The following is a 23,183-nucleotide window of genomic DNA, read 5'->3' on the forward strand; positions in this document are numbered from 1 at the left end:
TTTACTGCGTTCAAGTACAGTTCAGTGCAGAAAAACGGCAACATGTTCTGCTTTTATTTCTGGAACTAGAACACACTGGAACTGATTGCACTGGTGTGCACTATGCAATTGGAAATAATATAACCTACTATCCATGCGATTGATGGAGAAAAACTGAACTGCATGAAAGACAAAACCAGAGAAAATTCCCAGTTCAACTCACCAGCAAGTCTGACTACCAACCGAATTAACCTGTCCAACAGTAAGCGCTAAAAACAGGGGTTTAGTTAGCACAGATTTCCAAATGCATGTGTAAGCTGCAAGGCCTCTTCATGGCACCCTGTATCACTAAGGCTGGATTCACACCTATGGCATTTTTAGTGCTTTTTGCATTTTGAAGATTTGCTCTACAGAACGTGTTCCATAGGAAACCATGTTGAATGGACTGTAGTGCAAATCTGCATAATACACTAAAAATGCAGAGGTGTGAATCCAACCTTACAGTCCTAACCTTTCCAAATTTGTGTGAACCAGCCCTAGAGAGTATCTCGTCAAGATAAAACTCCTGCAGGGGAGGCCTTACATTTGGTATCCTTCTGGGAAAAAGCAGCAAGAATAAACTGTTGGTGCTATATAAATCCTTTATAATAGTCGTAATTTGCAACGAATGAAACTGCTGAGGTTCACTGAAAATTTGTTCTTGGCATCTATAGGTGTCATTACATCACAGCGTTACCCCCTTCTAATATTCTCCCCTACCTGATTGGATTATAGAAGGCAATAGAACAAATTGGTCATGTGATTTGGTACAGTCCAATTGTTCCATATAGCATTTTATTGCTGGAATTACAGCTCTGCTAATATTATCAGTATTTCTTTTTATCTGTTATATGTATTAACCACTTACCCACTGGCCACTTAAACCCCTTTCCTAACCAGACCAATTGTCAGCGCTCTCACTCTCATTTTGAATGGCAATTGCTCAGTCGTGCAGCACTGTACCTATATGACATTTTTGTCCTTTATTTCACACAAATAGAGATTTCTTTTGGCGGTATTTAATCACCGCTGGGTTTTTTATTTTTTGCACTATATGTAAAAAAATTAAATAAATAAAAATGTACAGAATTGTTGGTCATGTTTCTTAGTTTCTGTTATAAAATTTAGCAAATTAGTAATTTCTCTTCATAAATGTTGGCCAAAATGTATACTGCTACATATATTTGGTTAAAATAACCCAAATCAGTGTATATTATTTGGTCTTTGTGAAAGTTATGGAGTCCACAGGCTATGGTGCCAATGACAGATAAGTGATCACACCTGATGTACTGACAGCCCATCTCATTTCTTCAGACAATAAAAAAAAAAAACAGGAAAAAAAAATAAAATAACCCCCAAATGACCCCTTTTTGGAAAGTAGACATACCAAAGTATTTAGTAAGAGGCATAGTGAGTTTTTTTAAGTTGTCATTTTGCAAAATGACGTTTTTTTTTCTTTTTCACAAAATTTTCAAAATGAACAGGTTATCACACACAGCATATGCATGCTACAAATTAGACCCCAAAACACATTCTGCTACTCCTCCTGAGTATGGTGATACCACATGTGAGACTTAAACAGCATGGCCACATACAGAGGCCCAACATGCAGGGAGTACCATCAGGTGTTCTAGGGGAATACATTTCAAATCTAATTTGACTGCCTATTACACTTTTGTGAGGCACTGATGGGCACAGTAGTGGCATGGATGTGGCACGTATGATAACTTGCATGAATGAGGCATAAATGAGCCATGAATGGGGGTGGCTCAGCCGCAGACGGGGATGCCTGAGTATAGAAGGATGAATGAGGCAGAAATGGGCACTACAGATCCAGCCCACAGCGCTGCTGCACCCGATCTCTCCCCTCTCACTGTATCGATCGGTATAGAGAGGGGAAAAGCTAAGCCGGGCATGCGCCAGCTTGTTTACAACTGATCACTCCATTTGAGGAAGCGATCATGCGGTAAAGGGCCGCTGTCAACTGCCATTTACTGTGATCTGCCGGGTCCTCTGGACCCGGATATTCCCAGGGGTGGGCGGGAGCAAGATTCTGGGAGGACGCTATAGCACGCCCTCCCAGAGTTATCCGACTGTGCTGCAACAATTTTTCAGCTATGGCCCGGCGGCAACTAGTAAAAAAAAAAAAAAAGTAAATAAAAATTCAGAGTTTAGTGTCACTTTTAAAGCCTCGTACACACAGGCCGAAGGTCAGAAGACATTAGCCAGTTACAAAAAACAAAAACAAAACACACACCAACACTCGGCCTGTGTGTATGCCACCCTGTCCAACAGAAGCCGGCCATTTGGTCAGCCTCTGTCAGATGGGAATGCTGGAAAACAAGGAGCCACCCGACTCTCGATCAGCGGCTTTGCGCCAATGGCGCAGATCGCCGATTGAATTGTTTTGGCGGGGGGAGGGGCACCCCCCTGTCAGAACACAACAGCTCAGTGGGGGAGATATCTATACTAACTTTGCATAGTACAGCAGCTCTGACCGGAAATTAGCGTTTTTTTTTTGTTTAACCCAAAATCAAATCAGTGTGTACCAGGCTTAAGCCCAGTGGGTTTAATGAAAAAAAAAAGCAAACAAAAAAAAAGAAACCTGACAGCTCAGGAGGAGCCGCTGTACTATCTGATGTTAGTACTGTGATCTTCCCTGCTGTGCTACTGTGTTCAAACAGGGGGGACGCCCCCTACCCCCTGCCTGCCAGAACACTCCGGTCAGCACACCTTTTTCGGTCATGCCCCTTTGACAGAAGCCGGCTTCCATCGGACCGGCTGCAGTACACATGGGTAGAATCCCCCTGACATTCAGCCTGTGTGAACTAGGCTTTAGAGTCCTCTTCGCATCCAAGTATGAAATAATTTGAGTCTATTGTTCTCTCTAGAGGTATTGGAACACAAGGGCATGATTTACGCATCAGTGTTAGGTAACATATTAATTCTCCAAGAGGGAGAATTAGTACAAAGTCACTTTTCCCCTCCTTTAAAGGTGGGTTTCAAACAAACAGGTTGTACTCCTTGCCACAAATGTGGCTTTTGCAGATATTTATATGCATCGAGATCTATACGCCTACCAAATGGTCATCTATTTAAGCCCAAATTTGCTGTGACCTGTCAATCAGTGGGGGTTGTGTATATTACGGTCTGCCAGTGCAATGCTTTCTATGTTGGAAAGACGAAACGTCCCTTCTTCCACCGCATCAGGGACCATGTGTCCCTGGTGCGGGGGAAGAAGATGGAAACTCCAATCAGCCGACATTTTGGCTTATATCATCAGTTCAATGATAATCTCATGCATTTCTTCCCTCTGGAATATGTTCCCCCGGGAGAAAGAGGGGGTGATTACAATCGTACTCTCTTACAACGAGAGAACCGATGGATATTTAATTTGGAGGCTACCCGATCTCCGGGACTTAATGATGCAATCAGTTTCAAACCTTTCCTTTAACAAAAAGAAGGAAAGTGGTTTCTCAACTTTTTTTTTTTTGTAACAATAAGTGATTATCTCCTAGTAAATAGGGAACATATTTATTGTAGGTGTGTGATGGCTCGCGGACTGTGGTAAGAGCGCCATACCTGAAAGGGATTCTCCAAATGTCCTTTACCCTCCTGGGGTCTGTACGGGCACCCCGGGGCGGGTTTGATTCATAACCCTTCCCAACCAGTCAGGGGTTCAATCAGCCCGCCCCGTTCCTAAATGTGAGGTCCCCCTCTTTTTCTGCCGGTTGGTTGCAAATAATTTTCTTTTCCATCTTTTGAAATCAGGGTTGTATGGTGATTGGCATATATGTCGGCTCACTTTCATTCCTGTTTATTTGCATTTTGATGCATCTGAGTGGAAGATCAGGGCATTTAGCCCTTAGCCATTATGGCCACCTGTCTCTGACTTAATGTTGGGTTAGTGTCAGAGTACAGGCATCGATGGATCATTCACTGGCAAACTTTACAACTTTGCCAGAATCCAAAATGGCCGACGCGCGATACGGACGTAATTTACGTCCCTCGCGCATGCGCAATAGACATCGTCACGCACACGAAGGTGATCCTCTCAGCAGGTGTGCCCGCAGCCCGGCGGTGACATCAGATGCCGCCGGGCTGGAAGCACGAGTTCATAACGCGGGTCCCGGTCAGTGCCATCCAAACAGGCGATGGGAGCTGACATGCGGAGCTGCTAAACAGACGGAGAAGCACTCAAATCTTTATGATTACTTTATACTACTCGATCTAACAGGTAGGAATGGAAGGGCTCTATAAATGGATGATCCTGAAGTCACACATTCTATACTTTTGAGATACCCATGCAACACTGATTAGGATATGGCTTTTCTTTTTACTTTTTTAGAGACCAGCACAGAGAGGTCTTTTGTGCTTAGAACTATACTTTATTCAACCCATATCTGACAATACATGGTGTCTGCAGGTACCGGGCTTGTCGAACTGGTTCTAGTTTAAATCACCATCTGGGTTCTATCAGGTATGTTTAAAGTACTGATTGGGCCATTTTGACATTCTATTCGAATGGCCTATATATACTATATATACACGTTTCTCGTGCTTCTGCAGATCCTTGGGGGGAGGAATGGGAGATCCCTAATGGTGCTTTTGCCGCGATCCGCTCGCTTGATCACAAAAAGGAAAAGACAATTTGTTTCCACTCAAGCACCAATTGATGTATATTATATTTGAACAACTACGATAGATAAGCACATTAAACCTACCAGATATATGGGGTAAGATGTTTTTTCTTATTTTTGTTTGATTCTTTAGTATTATTCTTCATTTTCTGCATTACCCTTTTTGTTTACACTTTTCATTTCTTTTTATATTTATTTTCATCTTTTATCCAATTTTTTCATTTTTATTTTTTGGTTTGGATCCTATCTGCAATCTCCACAAAGGAGAATTATATTTCATATTCTACATATGTAAATGTGGGGCACCATCCATGTAAATGGTTTGGTTGTTCCCTCTTGGAGAATTAATATGTTACCTAACACTGATGCGTAAATCATGCCCTTGTGTTCCAATACCTCTAGGGTGGTGGTTTCACTCCTCTCCAACCAATATGTTGGACAGGAGTGATATCCACCACCAGACTTACCCAATCAGATGTGTTAACCTGTGAAGGTTGACACCTCTTGTACCCCTAGGGGTTTTGTTGTGTACAAAACTATCTGTGTATTTGTATCTTTAAATTAATAATTTGTTTGTACAATTTCAGTTTTCTGTTGATTGCTGTATGCTGCAATTGTCCTGCGGAAGCTCTGAAGAGCGAAACATGTAGGAAAGAAACAATGCAGTTTAAATCGTATATAAATGTGGTAATTTATTTAGTCTTGTAGGCTCACATACCAATCTTTGTATACCCGCATTTTGTATTTTATATGTAAACAGATGTAACCGTCTCACTTGTCTGAAACAATGTTTTTTGTACACTAAATAAAAATTTCATTGATTTTAAGTATTGATTGAATATACTTGGTGCCGTTGATAAAGTTCCGGGGGTTGGTTACCCTCCAGTCCCTTTTTTCAATTTCCCCCTTTTCTTTAACCACTTTCAGACCGGACCATTTTGCTGGTAAATGACCAGAGGTCTTTTTACAATTTGGCACTGCGCTGCTTTAACTGGTAATTGCGCGGTCATGCAATGTTGTACCCAAACGAAATTTGCGTCCTTTTCTTCCCACAAATAGAGCTTTCTTTTAAAGGTATTTGACTGACTCTGCGATTTTTATTTTTTGTGATATAAACGTAAAAAGACTGCAAATTTTGAAAAAAAATGATATTTTCTACTTTTTGTTATTAGAAAAATCCAATAAACTCAATTTTAGTCATACATTTAGGCCAAAATGTATTCAGCCACATGTCTTTGGTAAAAAAAAAAGTCAATAACTGTATATTTATTGGTTTGCGCAAAAGTTGTCACATTACAAACTAAGGTACGTTTTCTGGAATTTACGCAGCTTTTAGTTTACGACTGCCTATCTCATTTCTTGAGGTGCTAAAATGGCAGGGCAGTACAAAACCCCCCCAAATGACCCCCATTTTGGAAAGTAGACCCCCTAAGGAAATTGATAAGTGGCATGTTGAGCCCATTGAATATTTTATTTTTTTGCCTCAAGCGATTGAATAATGACAAAAAATTTTTTTTTTTTTTTTTTTTACACAAAGTTGTCATTAAATTATATATTGCTCACACATGCTATGGGCATATGTGAAATGACACCCCAAAATAAAATCTGTTGCTTCTCCTGAGTACGGGGATACCACATATGTGGTACTTTTTGGGAGCCTAGCCGCGTACGGGGCCCCGAAAACCAAGCACCGCCTTCAGGCTTTCTAAGGGCGTAAATTTTTGATTCCACTTCTCACTACCTATTACAGTTTTGAAGGCCATAAAATGCCAAGATGGCACAAAACCCCCACAAATGACCCCATTTTAGAAAGTAGACACCCCAAGCTATTTGCTGAGAGGCATGTTGAGTCCATGGAATATTTTATATTTTGCCACAAGTTGCGGGAAAATTACAAACTTTTTTTTTTTACACAAAGTTGTCACTAAATGATATATTGCTCACGCATGCCATGGGCATATGTGAAATGACACCCCAAAATAAATTCTGCTGCTTCTCCTGAGTATGGGGATACCACATATGTGGGACTTTTTGGGAGCCTAGCCGCGTACGGGGCCCCGAGAACCAAGCACCGCCTTCAGGCTTTCTAAGGGCGTTACAGTTTTGAAGGCCATAAAATGCCAAGATGGCACAAACCCCCCCCAAATGACCCCATTTTGGAAAGTAGACACCCCTAAATTTACGGGTACACTAGTGAGACTAGGTAATAAATGGCGGGTGCCCTGAAACTATAAAAAAATAACTAACCAACCAGCGTCACCTGTAACAGTTATATGGTGATCACTGGTGAAAGGGTTAACTAGGGGGCAATCAGGGGGCTTTATGCGGTAGTATATGGGGGTCCCTGGCGCTATAAAAAGCTGCGGCGAACCTAAATACCTACCTGCCTAACTAGCGTCACCTGTGACACTAATACAGCGATCAGAAAAATGATCGCTTATTAGGCTGGGTTCACACTGGAGTGATGCGGGAACACCACGAATCCGCCGCAGGTTCCCGCATCGCATGCCTCCCGGCGGCAGTTCACACTGCCCTATGCGAACTGCTAGGAGTGTCAGTGAAATGTTAATGACACCCCCAGATCAGTTCGCATATCGCAGTGCGATCTGCAAACTCGGATCGCATGGTGTGAACACCCATGCGATCCGATTCTGCTGCGGACCAAAAAAAGGGTCCCGTGCGAATTTGCGGCGGGTGCGGCGAATGGCTGAACTCGAATCGCAGAGATCGGATGTGATTTGCACTGCAGTGCGGTGCGAATCACATCCGTTCTCATAAACCGCTGCAATGTGAACCCAGCCTTAGTGACACTGGCGACGGGGGGTGATCACGGGGTTAAACCTTTATTGGGGGGGTTAGGGGGGTACATTAGAACTAAAGGGGGCTAACCCTAACTGCCCTAACAGTTATTACAGTCACAAATGACACCAATGCAAAAAAAAAAATGCATTGGTGTCACTGTGACTGGGGGGGCAGGGGTAATTGGGGGGGTGATCGGGGGGTAAAGGGGGGGTGTGAGTGTGCCTGGCATGTTCTACTGTGTAGTGTAGTGCTTGTGCAGCTCACCGATCCTCTCTCCTCGGTGCCGGAACGAAAAATACCGACACGGAGGAGAGATTACATCACTTCCTCTCCTGTGTTTACATTACAGGAGAGGAAGTGATGCAATGCTTCACTCCCATTCGTCAGGAGCGATCGCGAGGGGGTGGCCATGAATGAATGGCCGCCCCCTCATCACCGATCGCTCCTGCACGGATACCGACCGCCGCTGGCACCGGGCGGGGGCCCGATCGGGCCCCCGACCCGCGGGAAGGCAGGGATGTACAGGTACGCCCATATGCCTGCCCGTGCCATGCTGTCGACGTACATCGTCGTGCGGCGGTCGGGAAGTGGTTAAATAATCTATAACTGGGATGTGGCACTTTCTTATTATCTAGATGAATATGACCATTAGCCTTGTCTTATATATATCTTTTTGTCTATTGTTCTCTCTAAGTTAATAAGATACTTAATTTATAGAAAAAAAAAAAAAAAAACACACACAGGTCTGTTACATTACAGAGAGCACTGGGCAGGATGGTCAAACTCTGGTACCCACAGCCACATTCAGACAACCTGCTCAACCATTACAAGGATAGCGGAAGGAAGACCATGAAAATGTGAGTTTAGTACAACAGGCCAAATTCATGAAGCTTTACACAAGGATAAGAAACTTTATTTTGGCCCATTTTCCAACCACTTTTTTTTTAAATGAGGTTCCTTATACTAAAGCTTTGTAAGCTGAGCCTCATAACTGTCTGAATAGGACTTCAGTGGGGATTTCCAGATACAAGTGACATCATGAGCCTCATATCTCAATGATGTCACAAGTCTCCAGCTCCCGATGTTTAGCCAACAATGACCTCACGGGGAAACTGATAGACACATTTGGCAAAAAAAAAAATAAAAAAAAATCACATAATTCCAGTCAGAAAAGGTTGATACAAACATTTTTATTTATGGAGATGCTACTGTTGATACATTGTGTGATGTCCGGTATGGGAAGGTGTGTAGAGCAAACACGGGTATCCCCCAAGAATAAAGTCCAGAACATAAAACGCCAGCATGCTGGTAAAAAATGTTGTCCCCAGTCCAGCTTTCATCTAAAAAAAGAAAATAAGGGAACAAAGATAAAGTATTAGAGCAAAGCCAATGTACACCATGTTCAAATACAATACATCAAAAGCTGCAATTGTGTGTAAATAGAAGAGGTGTGTGTATAGTTATTTGAATGTTGTGTCCTTTGTGCATTTCTTCCAGATCTGTGCAGTAATCCAGCATGTAACAACGTCTGCACTTTTCCCTGTTCAGGAGCTTCCTATAATAAACACCAGTCAGTGCTGCTCTCGCCCCGTTCAGGGTGACTGGCCTGGTGTCTGATCCATGTGGCAGCATAAGGCTCGGTACACACCTACGCAGTTTGCTTTTAATCTGTTTCTGAAGGGCTTTTTGCTGTGCGTTTTTGATTTCTGCGCACGTGATTTTACTGCAATTTGCATTTTTTTGGGGCAGATTAAAAAACACAAATTTCTTCAAAAAAGCATTACATGCTTTTCTGCAGCTTCTCCATTGAAGTATATTGAACCAAAGAAAGGTCGTTTTGCGTTTAAAAGTCCCTGACCGTTTCCAAATACACAGCGGCTGAAAAAAAGGAAAGATATGAGCGTGTCCCATAGGAAACCATGTAAATGAACCGTAGTGCGTTTCTGCAAAAAAGCACCAATAAAAATATAGATGTGAACCAGGTCTAAGACATTTACTAACACAATGGGGTTAAAAAAAAGACTAAAATGAGCCCTTTATAGTAAAAAAAAAAAAAAAAGCAGATGATGACTACTTTAAGGGGTTCACTTTTTTTTTTACTGTAGAACGGTGAAAGTAATATTTACAGTAGCGATTATTTGCTCTTTTTGTACTATAAAAGGGCTCATTTTTTTTTGATAACCCCATTATGTTACTGGCCGATTAATCGATTATGAAAATAGTAATGGATTCATTTCATAATCGATTAGTTGTCAATTCATCAATTAGTTGATTCAGCCCTAATACCCAACATGTCAAACTTCGGTACTTAAAAATCTCCATCGGAACACTTTACAAATGTTTACAAGTTACCCGTTTAGAGTTACAAAAGAAGTCTTGGGCTAGAATTATTGCTCTCACTACAACATTCATGGCAATACCTCAGATGTGTGGTTAGAACGCAGTTTTACATATGTGTTCACTTCTGTGTGAATCACTTTTATTAAAAACTAGTGCATGACAGGTCCTCGTTAGAGAGAGAGATGGGGGGTCTATAAGACCTCACAGCTCTCCGCTAGGCCGGAAAGCCTGAGATAAAAAATAAATTAAAAAAACAAAAAAAAAAAAAAAAACGCACAATCTCAGCCTTTTTCTCTAAAAACACAGAAGTGATTACATTTGCCGAGGACGGTATCGACATCTTAACGTCGTGCCCGGCCTCTGAAGGTCATAGAGACGGCCGAGGACCATCTGGTCCTTGGTCAGCTCTATGGTAAATGGCCCCTCCTGCTACCTGTAAAAACAGCCACTATGATTGTTTTTACTGTGCAGGGAATCGCTCCGGCAGAAAAAAAAATCTGATATGTGGATGATGCCTGTAGCTTCATCATTCAGATCTCTCCAATCAAAGTCCAGGACATCATATGACGGCCTTGTGCGGGAAGTGGCCCCTCCCACAGCTCTGCTCTCTGTACAGGATACATGCAGTACAATGATGATGCCAGCACTACTTTTACAAGGTAATATTGAGTTTTGCAAAGAACTTTGGTGCCCACAAAAGCGGCTATTGAGGAACATATTGAAGAAAAAAAAAAAGGAGTTCTATGCCACAGGTCCAACTTTAAAAAGAGAAGTACACAGCCTCTGGCCGAATCTTCAGCTCGTTTGGATGTACTTCTCCTGTGGATCACAGGAGTGCAGTTCGTTTTTAGCAGATAGTGGGCTAAAGCAGGGGTTGACAAATTTGCTTGGAATCTAGGAGCCAGCTTAAAAAGTTAGGAGCCAGGTCCGTGACGGCGATCCGGACCTGTCCCTGGCCTGACATGGAGACGAGTGAGGGGGAGATAGCAGCGCTGTCGCCGCCCCCCCCGTCTCCAAGTCATTGCCCATAGCTCTTAGAGGGACATTTTATTTATTTTTTTCAAATGACAATTTTTTTTTCAATTGCATTTTAGTGTAAATATGAGATGTGAGGTCTCTCTGACCCCAGATCTCATATTTAAGAGGACCTGTCATGCTTTTTCTATTACAAGGGATTTTTACATTCCTTGTAATAAGAATAAAAGTGACAACATTTTTTTTAAAAGAACAGTGGAAAAAAAAAAACTTAAAATAAGCAGAAAAAATAATAATTTTTAAACGCGACCTGTCCTGCTCGCATATAAAATCGGTGTTCGAACCACACATAGGAGGTAGCGCCGTGATCGGTAGAGCGAGAGCAATAATTCTAGCCCCAGACCTCCTCTGTAACTCAAAACGTGCAACCTGTAGAATTTTTTTAAACGTCGCCTATGGAGATTTTAAAGGGTAAAAGTTTGTCGCCATTCCATGAGCGGGTGCAATTTTGAAGCGTGACATGTTGGGTATCAATTTACTCGGCGTAACACTATCTTTCACAATATAAAAAATAATTGGGCTAACTTTACTGTTGTCTTATTTTTTTATTAACTAAATTATTTTTCCCAACAAAAGTGCGCTTGTAAGTCCGCTGCACAAATACGGTGTGACAGACAGTATTGCAACAACCACCATTTTATTCTCTAGGGTGTTAGAATAAAAAATATATATAATGTTTAGGGGGTTCTAAATAAAGGGAAGAAGAGGCAGGTAATATAAAACAGGCAGAGGAAACTTTGCAGAGGAAATTAGCATTGCTGGTTTGTCATACCAACAGCGACCACAAGAGGGCGCCAGATTCCATAAGGAATCATAGGACCGCAGAAGGCCTCAAAGCTGCGGCCTAAATTTTCGGCCGCCGGCGGAACGGCCCGACGCGATCACGCTGGGGGGGTCCACAGAGACAGGATACCCCCGGCTGTGCTGCCCCAGGCGCGAGGTCGCTATTTCTAGTCGCCAATGCGACCTGGCGCCCGGGTTTTGTCGAGCCCTGGGCTAAAGTCTGCTGTCATCTGACATCACAGAGCCGGTCCAGGCAAGATGGCGACACTGGAGTAGGGATCCGCCCACAAACCTGGACCAGCACTGGCTTAGCCTCTCAGCGAGCCACTTAAAGACTGAGCCGGCCGCTCCTGCCCCCTCCACAGCCCAGCGCTCCAGTGAGCCGTGACTGATAGTCACCAGCTCTCTGCTCAGGGAGCTGTGAGAAAAGAGCGATCTGTCCCACGGTCCAGCGTTGTGGGTGCAGGAAGCCTCGCTCCTCTCCCCCTCCTCTCCACGGCGCCAGCATTCTAAATGTGGGCGCCTGGCAGTGGCTTCACAGCCGGGCGCGCACTGAATATGCGCGTGCCATACTGTGAATGGGCAGACAATCTTCTGGGACCTATGACATGTCCCAGAAGATTGCAGGGAGGAGGTGATCTTCCCTTCTGGTGCCGCAGAGCCAGAGGAGGAAGTGGGAGCTGGGTGCCTATAAAAACAGGGTACCCTCGCTCCCCCCCCCTAAAAATGACATGACAAATGTGGCACATCAGGAGGTCACCAGCACTTAAAGCAGAAGTTCCATTTTTGGGTGGAGCTCCCCTTTAATTTATAGAGTTCCAGTGTGTAAGGCTGAAGGCAGCAGGTGGGGAGGGGGGACCGCTGTGCGGCAATCTTACCAGGAAGAGGGAGCGTGTACCTGTCAAAACCACGTACCCGCTCCCCCCTCCCTGCCAAAAAACTTCAAATGTGGTGGTGGAGGGTGCGAACAAATGGAGGTTCCCGTTTTGGGTGGAGCTCTGCTTTAAGATTATGTCGCTAATACAAAATGTACCAAAACCTCAGCTGGGAGAATGTAGCGATAAATCCATATCCCCAAAAAACTATTTATGACACCGAGACTGAATTTTTAGACGTAAAATAACCAATTCTAGACAGTGTGGTACATCCTCCTTATAATGAAATAGTAAAGTCGGTGTAAGCTGCACACCCACCATAATTATCTCCAGCATCCAATCACAGTATAACAATTCTAACTCAAGGGTGTTGTGAGGAGTCTAAAGGGGAATAAATATACCCAAAAACTATTGTACAGTTCAAATAGCACCAGAATAAGGCTAATGGGGTATTAGTAACATTGAATATTACACAGATAAATAAAATACATTTTGTGAATTACAGTAAAACCTGAATGGAACCTGCATTCAGTTTGGATTTTGGACTTTGCTGGCTGCATGCTTGTTCCAGGCCAGTGACTAAGGAAGAAGGTTATAAGGATGACAGTCGGTACCAATGCCATGGATTCCAAATCACAGCCACACCAAACATTGTAAAAAGGGAAAGATCAAAGCTGATATTTTCTAGTTCCACCAGGTGGCAGCACATTACCAAAGTTTTTTAGTGCCAATGCTACTAGGAAGCCTGGGCTGCTTGTTATGACGTCTAAAAGGATAAACAATATTATTACTTTAGAACAAGTCACTATAATTGTCGGTTTCATAATTCAATAAAAGATTTTTCGGCCATACTTCTCTTGTGGGTAACAAGGGTGCACTTACTTTTGCACTCCTGTGACCCGGAGTCAGCTTATTTTGGGCTATTGCCTGCTGTCAGCGAACATGGCAGGGAAGTTACAGGCTCTGGAAGGATCCCGATCATATTGTTGGGATCCACCCAGCTTCCTGATTGACAGCTGGCTCTGAATCTCAGCATACAGCTGCGCCCACCCCTCCTCTCAGGTGAAGCCGGAGGAGAACTGAGCGATCAGCAGTCTTGCGATTGCAAGTTTTCTGTCTTAAAGAGGAGCTCCGGGCTACTTTGGAAAAAGTCAGCAGCTACAAATACTGTAACTTTTAAAATAAGGACACTTACCTGTCCAGGGATCCTGCGATGTCCTCTCCTGAGCCAATCCTTCAATTGGCTTTGGGTGCAGGCGCCGCCATCTCTGGTAAGGGAAAGGGGAAGTGAAGCCTTGCAGCTTTACAGCCCGTTACCTACTGTGCATGCGCGAGTCGCGCTGCGCCTTGTGAATGGTCCCGCAATCTTCTGGGACCTGTGTGTGGGGGAGGGGTAGGGGCGTGAAATTACGGGTCAGTTCGCCGTGGTGATCTGAGCCGGAAGTGGGAGCGAGTACTTGTCTAAAGCAGGAACCCCCCCCTACAAAAGTGCCAAATGTGGCAGTGGAGGAAGCAAACAAAAAGGAGCTTTCCCTTTTGGGTGGAGCTCTGCTTTAAATCCTGTATAAAGGTTTGTTTTCTTTTTATATCCCCCAAACTTCTCCCATCAAGATGAAAAGCCTTCTCTGTTCAGCAGCCCCCCTCAGACCCCCTAATACTTGCCTGAGGTCCCTCTAAACCCAGCAATGTTGCAGAAGTGTCTTGGCTGCCCAGGACTCCCTTCCTCATTGGCTGAGACAGCAGCGAGGCACCATTAGCTTCCGCTGCTGTCAAAGTCAGTCAGCCAATGAGGAGAGAAAGGGGGTGGGGCCAGGCCATGGCTCCATGTCTGAATGGAGCAGGGGCTCGGCTCGGGTGCCCCCCATAGCAAGCTGCTTGCTGTGGGGGCCCTCAACAAGAAGGGGCCAGGAGCACCGAAAAGGGACCAGAGAAGAGGAGGATTTGGGCTGCTCTGTGCAAAACCACTGGAACAGCAATGAAGTATAACATGTTTACTTTTTTCCTAGTTAAAAATAAGAAAGAAGACTTTCCAATCCCTGTAATACTGATAGAGTTGTGTGAAGTCCCCAAAGCATTTGGATGACAGGTCCATGTGGGCTCTGCTATGCAGACAAGGACAGAGCCCGCTCTCCTCTATGGAAAAAGACATGCAGTCATTGGATCCCCCCACCCTCTGAATGGATTAACCCCCCACACACGTTGGTGGTCACAGGAAGTGACATGGAACCCCCACCATTGGTGCTCAGTGCCAGTGAAAGTTCCATTGGTTATAAACACTTCCATATACCCAGTGATGTGACCGGCCACAGAGGAAACAAATCCCCCTACGGAAGATGGATCTCTATCTGCACTCTTCTCTACACTTATCTACCATTCAAAGTACTGAAATTATACAGCTTGTCTGAGAGTTCACAAAAAAAGGGGGGGGGGATGGGGAGCTGAAGTTACACTACAGAGCTCAATGAGGAGAGCCGATTGGAGGGAAGAGACACCCCCACCCCCCATCACATAGGAACAGAGATGAGGCTGTCAATCAGCTTGAGCTGGAGGAGGGGGGAGGGGAGGGGAGGGGAGGACAGAACTTCTAAGTGCAGTATTAACCACTTCAGCTGCAGAAAGTTTACCCCCCTTCATGACCAGGGCATTTTTTTGCGATACGACACTGCATTAATTTAACTGCCAATTGCGCGGTTGTGCGACGCTGCACCTAAACAAAATTTACCTCCTTTTTTTCCCACAAATAGAGCTTCTTTCAGTGGCATTTGATCACCTGTGCGGTTTTTATTTTTTGCGTTAGAAAGAAATAGCGACAATAAAAAGGGAATAATTTTTACTTTCTGCTATAAAATATATACAAATAAAAAGAATCTAATTTTTTCATCAATTTAGTCCAATATATATTCTGCTCCATCCCAATAAGTGTATATTGATTGGCCTGCGCACAAGTTATAGCGTCTACAAACTACGGGACACGGGATTTTTTTTCTAGTAATGACGGCGATCAGCGATTTTTTTAGTGGGATTGCGATGGACAAATCTGACACCAAGGCCCCTTTCACACTTGTGCAACCTGAAAGTTGTGCCATTTTTGCCACGACTTAAAGCAATGCCCGTGTAATCTTTATGTCTATGGAGCTCAAGTCGCACCAAAGCAGGGCAGGGACTACTTTAAAGTGGCACAGATATGAATGGTACCCATTGGAAATCATGGGGTATGACATGTCATGCCACTTTGTAGTCCCAAGTGGCACAAGTGTGAAAGGGGCCCAAGGTCCTTATCACACACGTGTGGCTTTGGACATCAGAGTCACATGACAAGTCGTACCCCATGACTTCCAATCATCATCACCCATATCTGTGCCACTTCAAAGTTGTCCCTGTACTACTCTTTTCCACTTTGATGCAAGTTGACATCCGTAGACATGAAGTTTACACTTCAGTCATTCCCTGAAATGGCATGAAAATCGCACAAATACCAAGTCGGGTGAAAGGGATCTCACTTTTTGGGGACCAGTGACACGAATACAGGGCAAAAAAATGAAAACTGCACGGCATTAATGACACTGGCAGAGAAGGGGTTAACAGTGGGGGCGATCAAAGCATAAGATGTGCTCCTAGGAAGTGATTTCTGTGTGTGGGGGGAGGGGTGGGGGTGCCTTGACTGGAGGAAGACAGATCACATGACGGAATGGCGGTCTGCCTCTCCTGAGAACGATCAGCGTGTCCCGGTATATACACCCCACATCATTATCACCTATATACTATTCTACAGTCTACTTCTATAATATCAAGGTCTCCATATATGGCTGAGAACAATTGTATTTTATCTCCAGGGCTCTCCCCTCCCCCCCCCCACTTTTACTCACCAAACTCCTTTCATGTTTTATTTAATCAGATGGAGGTCCCTCCCCTGTCACCTTTCTTTTCGGTGTCAGGAAAAGCTGTCAGCAATGATTCATGCAGACATCAGAGGAAGGAGGCAGTGGACAGAAATGAGCCTCACTGCTCTGGACTGAGACAAGTACACACTAGAGAGGGAAATCCTCTGATCACATTTCATTACAACCACTTCAACCCCCCGAAATTACCAGTCATGGAAATGTCATTTATCCATCCCAACATTACATGTCTGTGGCAGGAAAAGGAGGTGGGGGGGGTAAGACTGGCTGGTACACAAAGACTGGGGAGGCAGATGACACAACACGGCTGGGGGAGGGGGGCAGATGACAAAACAGAGCTGGAGGGGCAGGTAAAGGTGGGATGGGGGGGTTAGACTGGCTGGAAGACGCAGAAAGGGGGGCAGGTGACACGACGCAGCTGCAGGGGGGGCAGGTGATAGAACATAGCTGTGGCAGAACACGGCAGGGGGGGGGCAGGTGACGCGCTTACAGGGGGGGGCAGGTGACGCGCCTGCGGGGGGGGGGGCAGGTGACGCGCCTGCGGGGGGGGGGGGGCAGGTGACGCGCCTGCGGGGGGGGGGGGCAGGTGACGCGCCTGCGGGGGGGGGGCAGGTGACGCGCCTGCGGGGGGGGGCAGGTGACGCGCCTGCGGGGGGGGGGCAGGTGACGCGCCTGCGGGGGGGGGGGGCAGGTGACGCGCCTGCGGGGGGGGGGGGCAGGTGACGCGCCTGCGGGGGGGGGGGGCAGGTGACGCGCCTGCAGGGGGGGGCAGGTGACGCGCCTGCAGGGGGGGGGCAGGTGACGCGCCTGCAGGGGGGGGGCAGGTGACGCGCCTGCAGGGGGGGGGCAGGTGACGCGCCTGCAGGGGGGGGGCAGGTGACGCGCCTGCAGGGGGGGGGCAGGTGACGCGCCTGCAGGGGGGGGGGCAGGTGACGCGCCTGCAGGGGGGGGGGCAGGTGACGCGCCTGCAGGGGGGGGGGCAGGTGACGCGCCTGCAGGGGGGGGGCAGGTGACGCGCCTGCAGGGGGGGGCAGGTGACGCGCCTGCAGGGGGGCCAGGTGACGCGGCCGCAGGGGGCCAGGTGACGCGGCCGCAGGGGGCCAGGTGACGCGGCCGCAGGGGGGCAGGTGACGCGGCCGCAGGGGGGCAGGTGACGCGGCCGCAGGGGGGCAGGTGACGCGGCCGCAGGGGGGCAGGTGACGCAACACGGCCGCAGGGGGGCAGGTGACGCAACACGGCCGCAGGGGGGCAGGTGACGCAACACGGCCGCAGGGGGGCAGGTGACGCAACACGGCCGCGGGGGGCAGGTGACGCAACACGGCCGCGGGGGGCAGGTGACGCAACACGGCCGCGGGGGGCAGGTGACGCAACACGGCCGCGGGGGGGCAGGTGACGCAACACGGCCGCGGGGGGGCAGGTGACGCAACACGGCCGCGGGGGGCAGGTGACGCAACACGGCCGCGGGGGGCAGGTGACGCAACACGGCCGCGGGGGGGCAGGTGACGCAACACGGCCGCGGGGGGGCCGGTGACGCAACACGGCCGCGGGGGGGCAGGTGACGCGCCTGCGGGGGGCAGGTGACGCGCCTGCGGGGGGCAGGTGACGCGCCTGCAGGGGGGGGCAGGTGACGCGCCTGCAGGGGGGGGCAGGTGACGCGCCTGCAGGGGGGGGCAGGTGACGCGCCTGCAGGGGGGGGCAGGTGACGCGGCCGCAGGGGGGCCAGGTGACGCGGCCGCAGGGGGGCAGGTGACGCGGCCGCAGGGGGGCAGGTGACGCGGCCGCAGGGGGGCAGGTGACGCGGCCGCAGGGGGGCAGGTGACGCGGCCGCAGGGGGGCAGGTGACGCGGCCGCAGGGGGGCAGGTGACGCAACACGGCCGCAGGGGGGCAGGTGACGCAACACGGCCGCAGGGGGGCAGGTGACGCAACACGGCCGCAGGGGGCAGGTGACGCAACACGGCCGCAGGGGGCAGGTGACGCAACACGGCCGCGGGGGGCAGGTGACGCAACACGGCCGCGGGGGGGCAGGTGACGCAACACGGCCGCGGGGGGGCAGGTGACGCAACACGGCCGCGGGGGGCAGGTGACGCAACACGGCCGCGGGGGGGGCAGGTGACGCAACACGGCCGCGGGGGGGCCGGTGACGCAACACGGCCGCGGGGGGGCAGGTGACGCGCCTGCGGGGGGCAGGTGACGCGCCTGCGGGGGGCAGGTGACGCGCCTGCGGGGGGCAGGTGACGCGCCTGCGGGGGGCAGGTGACGCGCCTGCGGGGGGCAGGTGACGCGCCTGCGGGGGGCAGGTGACGCGCCTGCGGGGGGCAGGTGACGCGCCTGCGGGGGGCAGGTGACGCGCCTGCGGGGGGGAGGGCAGGTGACGCGCCTGCGGGGGGGAGGGCAGGTGACGCGCCTGCGGGGGGGGGGGGGCAGGTGACGCGCCTGCGGGGGGGGGGCAGGTGACGCGCCTGCGGGGGGGGGGGGCAGGTGACGCGCCTGCGGGGGGGGGGGGCAGGTGACGCGCCTGCGGGGGGGGGGGGCAGGTGACGCGCCTGCGGGGGGGGGCAGGTGACGCGCCTGCGGGGGGGCAGGTGACGCGCCTGCGGGGGGGGGGGGGCAGGTGACGCGCCTGCAGGGGGGGGCAGGTGACGCGCCTGCAGGGGGGGCAGGTGACGCGCCTGCAGGGGGGGGGCAGGTGACGCGCCTGCAGGGGGGGGGCAGGTGACGCGCCTGCAGGGGGGGGGCAGGTGACGCGCCTGCAGGGGGGGCCAGGTGACGCGCCTGCAGGGGGGCCAGGTGACGCGCCTGCAGGGGGGCAGGTGACGCAACACGGCCGCAGGGGGGCAGGTGACGCAACACGGCCGCAGGGGGGCAGGTGACGCAACACGGCCGCAGGGGGCAGGTGACGCAACACGGCCGCAGGGGGGCAGGTGACGCAACACGGCCGCAGGGGGGCAGGTGACGCAACACGGCAGCAGGGGGCAGGTGACGCAACACGGCCGCAGGGGGCAGGTGACGCAACACGGCCGCAGGGGGGCAGGTGACGCAACACGGCCGCAGGGGGGCAGGTGACGCAACACGGCCGCAGGGGGGCAGGTGACGCAACACGGCCGCAGGGGGGCAGGTGACGCAACACGGCCGCAGGTGACGCAACACGGCCGCAGGTGACGCAACACGGCCGCAGGTGACGCAGCACGGCCGCAGGTGACGCAGCACGGCCGCAGGGGGCAGGTGACGCAACACGGCCGCAGGGGGGCAGGTGACGCAACACGGCCGCAGGGGGGCAGGTGACGCAACACGGCCGCAGGGGGCAGGTGACGCAACACGGCCGCAGGGGGGCAGGTGACGCAACACGGCCGCAGGGGGGCAGGTGACGCAACACGGCCGCAGGGGGGCAGGTGACGCAACACGGCCGCAGGGGGCAGGTGACGCAACACGGCCGCAGGGGGGCAGGTGACGCAACACGGCCGCAGGGGGGCAGGTGACGCAACACGGCCACAGGGGGCAGGTGACGCAACACGGCCGCAGGGGGCAGGTGACGCAACACAGCCGCAGGGGGCAGGTGACGCAACACGGCCGCAGGGGGCAGGTGACGCAACACGGCCGCAGGGGGCAGGTGACGCAACACGGCCGCAGGGGGGCAGGTGACGCAACACGGCCGCAGGGGGGCAGGTGACGCAACACGGCCGCAGGGGGCAGGTGACGCAACACGGCCGCAGGGGGGCAGGTGACGCAACACGGCCGCAGGGGGCAGGTGACGCAACACGGCCGCAGGGGGCAGGTGACGCAACACGGCCGCAAGGGGCAGGTGACGCAACACGGCCGCAGGGGGGCAGGTGACGCAACACGGCCGGTGACGCAACACGGCCGCAGGGGGGCAGGTGACGCAACACGGCCGCAGGGGGGCAGGTGACGCAACACGGCCGCAGGGGGGCAGGTGACGCAACACGGCCGCAGGGGGCAGGTGACGCAACACGGCCGCAGGGGGGCAGGTGACGCAACACGGCCGCGGGGGGCAGGTGACGCAACACGGCCGCAGGGGGGGCAGGTGACGCAACACGGCCGCAGGGGGGGCAGGTGACGCAACACGGCCGCAGGGGGGGCAGGTGACGCAACACGGCCGCAGGGGGGCAGGTGACGCAACACGGCCGCAGGGGGGCAGGTGACGCAACACGGCCGCAGGGGGCAGGTGACGCAACACGGCCGCAGGGGGCAGGTGACGCAACACGGCCGCAGGGGGCAGGTGACGCAACACGGCCGCAGGGGGCAGGTGACGCAACACGGCCGCAGGTGACGCAACACGGCCGCAGGTGACGCAACACGGCCGCAGGTGACGCAACACGGCCGCAGGTGACGCAGCACGGCCGCAGGGGGCAGGTGACGCAACACGGCCGCAGGGGGCAGGTGACGCAACACGGCCGCAGGGGGCAGGTGACGCAACACGGCCGCAGGGGGCAGGTGACGCAACACGGCCGCAGGGGGCAGGTGACGCAACACGGCCGCAGGGGGCAGGTGACGCAACACGGCCGCAGGGGGCAGGTGACGCAACACGGCCGCAGGGGGCAGGTGACGCAACACGGCCGCAGGGGGCAGGTGACGCAACACGGCCGCAGGGGGCAGGTGACGCAACACGGCCGCAGGGGGCAGGTGACGCAACACGGCCGCAGGGGGGCAGGTGACGCAACACGGCCGCAGGGGGGCAGGTGACGCAACACGGCCGCAGGGGGGCAGGTGACGCAACACGGCCGCAGGGGGCAGGTGACGCAACACGGCCGCAGGGGGCAGGTGACGCAACACGGCCGCAGGGGGCAGGTGACGCAACACGGCCGCGGGGGGCAGGTGACGCAACACGGCCGCGGGGGGCAGGTGACGCAACACGGCCGCAGGGGGGCAGGTGACGCAACACGGCCGCAGGGGGGCAGGTGACGCAACACGGCCGCAGGGGGGCAGGTGACGCAACACGGCCGCAGGGGGGCAGGTGACGCAACACGGCCGCAGGGGGGCAGGTGACGCAACACGGCCGCAGGGGGGGCAGGTGACGCAACACGGCCGCAGGGGGGGCAGGTGACACAACACGGCCGCAGGGGGGGCAGGTGACACAACACGGCCGCAGGGGGGGCAGGTGACACAACACGGCTGCGGGGGAGGGCAGATGACAGAACACAGAGGGGGGTGGGGGTGATTAGTAAACACGGGGGTGGTGGGTGATTAGTGAACACGGGGGGTAATTAGTGAACATGGGGGGGGGTGGTGGGTGATTAGTGAACACGGAGAGGGGTGGTGGGTGATTAGTGAACACGGGGGGTGGGTGATTAGTGAACACGGGGGGTGGGTGATTAGTGAACACGGGGGGTGGGTGATTAGTGAACACGGGGGGTGGGTGATTAGTGAACACGGGGGGTGGGTGATTAGTGAACACGGGGGGGTGGGTGATTAGTGAACACGGGGGGTGGGTGATTAGTGAACACGGGGGGTGGGTGATTAGTGAACACGGGGGGGTGGGTGATTAGTGAACACGGGGGGTGGGTGATTAGTGAACACGGGGGGGTGGGTGATTAGTGAACACGGGGGGTGGGTGATTAGTGAACACGGGGGGTGGGTGATTAGTGAACACGGGGGTGGGTGATTCGTGAACACGGAGGGGGGGTGATTAGTGAACACGGAGGGGGGGTGATTAGTGAACACGGAGGGGGGTGGAGGGGTGATTAGTGAACACGGTGGGGGGGTAATTAGTGAACTTGGAGGGGAGGGGGGTAATTAGTGAACATGGAGGGGGGTGATTAGTGAACACGGTGGGGGGGTAATTAGTGAACTTGGAGGGGAGGGGGGTGATTAGTGAACACGGAGGGGGGTTGGGGGGTGATTGGGGGGTCTCCAGCTCTGTCTCCCCCCGGACTTTCCTCCTCACTACTCCCGCGGTCTCCTCTCCTCCCCCGGCTCTCCTCCTCACCTGCACAGCTCTGCGCCCCCCGGCCGCCATTTCTGCCCCCCGGGACGGTTCCTCTCAGCTCTCCCCTCAGTAACTGTCTCCGTTCATCTTCCATAGAGATTTCAGGTACTAAAGATGGCCGACGGGTGATGATGAAACCAATAGATCACTGCATTCAGCTGATCGGGATAGGAGACACCTATGGCGGGGATCGGTATTACAGCCAGAGAAGACAGATTGCCATCTTGTGGCCAAATTCAAGAATAACCATTAAAATCACCAAATACTGTTGAAATTTGAAATAAAATTAATAAAATGATATAAAATTGATATGGGTTTGTGTGATATGACATAGTTGTTGTGAGGTGCATCAGGTCAGGCGCTTCAGTAAGAGGCGCTGTGATTGGTCACAGGTTCTTCTTTACTCCAGTCTGAGGCAGTCTCAGGTCACTTCTCCTTAGCGAGTTGACGGAGTGACATTCAGAGAGGAGAGCTCCTGCATTTCACTGCGATTTTCAGCGACTGACAGCGAATAACTGCGATTTTTATCATTTTTATTGATATTTATCGCTATTACTAACCCTTATTATAATATTATTCTTAATATTATAATTTTTTAGCCTTTTTTCAGATATACAGGCATCCAACACCAGCAGGATGCCTCGGCCTTCACGTCCCGGATCCCGGCGAAGGCGCTCACGTCAGGACGGTGACGAGTCACCAATCGCCCACCGGACGCGATCCAGAGCCCCACATCGGCGGAGACAGGAGGCGGAGCCACCCAGGAACAGGAGCCGTTCGCCAAGACACCGCGACAGGCCTGCTGAACATCTCCCAGCACCGCCGCCGGCCATGGAGCCGCGTGGCGAG

The 23,183-nt window shown here is 51.6% G+C and overlaps 1 long non-coding RNA gene across 1 annotated transcript in view; it reads right to left on the reverse strand.

Moving 5' to 3' along the window:
* Nucleotides 1-22,495, reverse strand: part of LOC143989020 (uncharacterized) — an 80,244-nt gene extending 57,749 nt beyond the window's left edge. The window contains exons 1-2 of the long non-coding RNA XR_013276959.1: nt 22,335-22,495; nt 8,647-8,800 (exon numbers count right to left, since the gene is read on the reverse strand). This is a non-coding gene — a long non-coding RNA (uncharacterized LOC143989020). The remainder of the gene's footprint in view (nt 1-8,646; nt 8,801-22,334) is intronic.
* Nucleotides 22,496-23,183: the final 688 nt, after the last annotated feature.

The sequence above is a fragment of the Lithobates pipiens genome, unplaced genomic scaffold, assembly GCF_037356315.1.
Source record: "Lithobates pipiens isolate NorthernLeopardFrog02 unplaced genomic scaffold, aLitPip1_a1.2 Scaffold_18, whole genome shotgun sequence".
Lineage (NCBI taxonomy): Eukaryota > Metazoa > Chordata > Amphibia > Anura > Ranidae > Lithobates > Lithobates pipiens.